Consider the following 2,500-nt stretch of genomic DNA (forward strand, 5'->3'; position numbering starts at 1 on the left):
GGTAGGAAGTGGATTCAATATAAAAAAAATCAACTTTTTAGATATACACATTCTAAAATCAAACCCTCTTAAAGCTCCTTCTTATATTGAATTACCAAAAGAAATAAAACTAAAGAAGGCAGTTGTTAATATTAAGAACAATGATAATAAATGTTTTCTCTGGTCTGTTCTTGCTCACTTTCATCCACCAAAATGTAATTCAGAAAGAGTAAAACAATATATGAAACATGAGAATACCTTGGACATTAAAGATTTTAAATTCCCAATGCCACTAACAGATATTCCTAAATTTGAGAAAAAGAATAATCTTTCTATTAATGTATATGGATTAACGGATACAAACAAAGTTCAAATATTAAAAATTTTAAACAACTATAAAAATGAAGAAACACACATTGATCTTTTATATTTTAGTGTTGGAAAGAATTCATATTACACATACATCAATAATTTATCAAGATTAATCTCTTCTCATGTATTCAGAATAGCAAACAAAATATATCCTTGTAAGCGATGTCTTAATTCATTTCATACAAAAGAACGATTAGAACAACATTCAAAATATTGTAGTAATCATAAATCAGCTGTAATTACAATGCCTAAACCTGGTGAAAAGATTTCTTTTGAAGATTATAATAAATCTATCATGCACCCATTTGTGATATACGCTGATTTTGAGTGTATCCTTAAAAATATAAATACTGCTTCTCCTGATCCAAAAGAATCATATACAAATAAATATCAAAAACATATTCCTTGTGGTTTCTGTTATTATATCAAATCATCTGTTGGAGAAAAGTATAACAAACTTGAACATTATCGTGGAAAAAAAGCTTCACAAGAGTTTGTAAAACGATTAGAAAAGGATTGTATAAGACTCACTAAATTAATGAAAGAAACAAATGAACCGATGAAATTAACCAAAGAAGAAAAATTAGAATTTAGAAAGAACAATATCTGTCATATTTGTGAGGGGGAAATTAAGGAGTCTAAAGTTAGGGATCATTGTCATCTTACTGGTAAATATAGAGGTCCCGCTCATTCCTGTTGTAATCTTAATTATAAATTACCTTCTTTTATTCCAGTCTTTCTTCACAACAGCGCCAACTATGATACACATCTATTTATTAATGAACTTTCAAAAACACCAGGGAATATTTCTGCCATAACAAACACAAGTCAAAAGTATATTTCATTTACAAAAATGATATTCACAAAACCTTTAACTCGTATTAGGTTATAGATTCTTACAAGTTTATGGGAACACCACTAGCCTACCTCGCATCAAATCTAAGCTCCATGGACTCTTTTCCAAATCTTAATTCATTCTTTCCAAAAGAGGAAATTCTCACTAAAGAGGAAATTCAGATTAAAGAGAGAATTCAAAGTAAAGAGGAAATTCTAATTAATGAGGAAATTAATGAAGAAATTTTAACTGAAGATGAAATTCAAACAAGGAATGAAATTCAAAGTAAAGAGAAAATTCTTACAAGTAAGGGAATTTATCCTTATGATTATATGGATTCATTTATGAGATTTAAAGAAACACAACTTCCATCAAAAGAAAGTTTCTATAATAACCTTTATGAAGAAGAGATAAGTGATAAGGAATATAAACACGCACAAGAAATATGGAAAATATTTAAGATAAAGAACCTTGGAGAATATCATGATATATATCTAAAAACATGTTTTATTGTAAGCTGATGTGTTGGAAGCTTTTAGATCACTCTGTCATAATAAAAATTGTTATGGATTAGATCCTGCCCACTATTTCACAGCTCCTGGTTTAGCTTGGAGTGCAATGTTGAAAATGACAAAACAAGATATAGATTTAATCAGTGATGTTGATATGCTTTTGATGATTGAGAAGTCCAAGAGAGGTGGAATATCACAAGTATGTTCAAAAAGATATGCTAAAGCAAATAATAAATATCTTCCAAATTATGATAGTGAAAAAGATAGTAATTATTTGATGTATTTTGATGCTAATAATTTGTATGGATGGGCAATGTCTCAATCTCTGCCTTATGGTAAATTAGAGTGGGTGGAAGAAAAGTATTATGAAAAGGCTTTGATGAACATTGTTATTTCTTCTCAAAAGGAATTGAATGACGAAGAAGAAGGTTATTATTTTGAAGTTGATTTGAGGTACCCGAGTGATCTTCATAATAAGCATAAAGATCTTCCTTTTGCATGTGAGAAAGAAACCCCAAAGAAAGAATGGTTAAGTGATTATCATAAAAGTTTTAATATTAAAGGTAAATCAACAGAAAAGTTATTAACAACATTCTATGATAAAGAGGGATATGTTTTGCATCAGAGAAGCTTAAAACAGTTTTTGAGAGAAGGATTGAGAGTAGCTAAAATTCATAGAGTTTTAAAATTTAAACAAAGTCCTTGGGTGAAAAAGTATATTCAATTCAATACAGATATGAGAGCAAATACAAAAGTAAAATTTGAAGGGGACTTTTATAAATTAATGAATAATGCTGTATTT

The sequence above is a fragment of the Eptatretus burgeri genome, chromosome 7 (assembly GCF_056783735.1).
Source record: "Eptatretus burgeri isolate ZD-2024b chromosome 7, Ebu_testis_v1, whole genome shotgun sequence".
Taxonomy (NCBI): domain Eukaryota; kingdom Metazoa; phylum Chordata; class Myxini; order Myxiniformes; family Myxinidae; genus Eptatretus; species Eptatretus burgeri.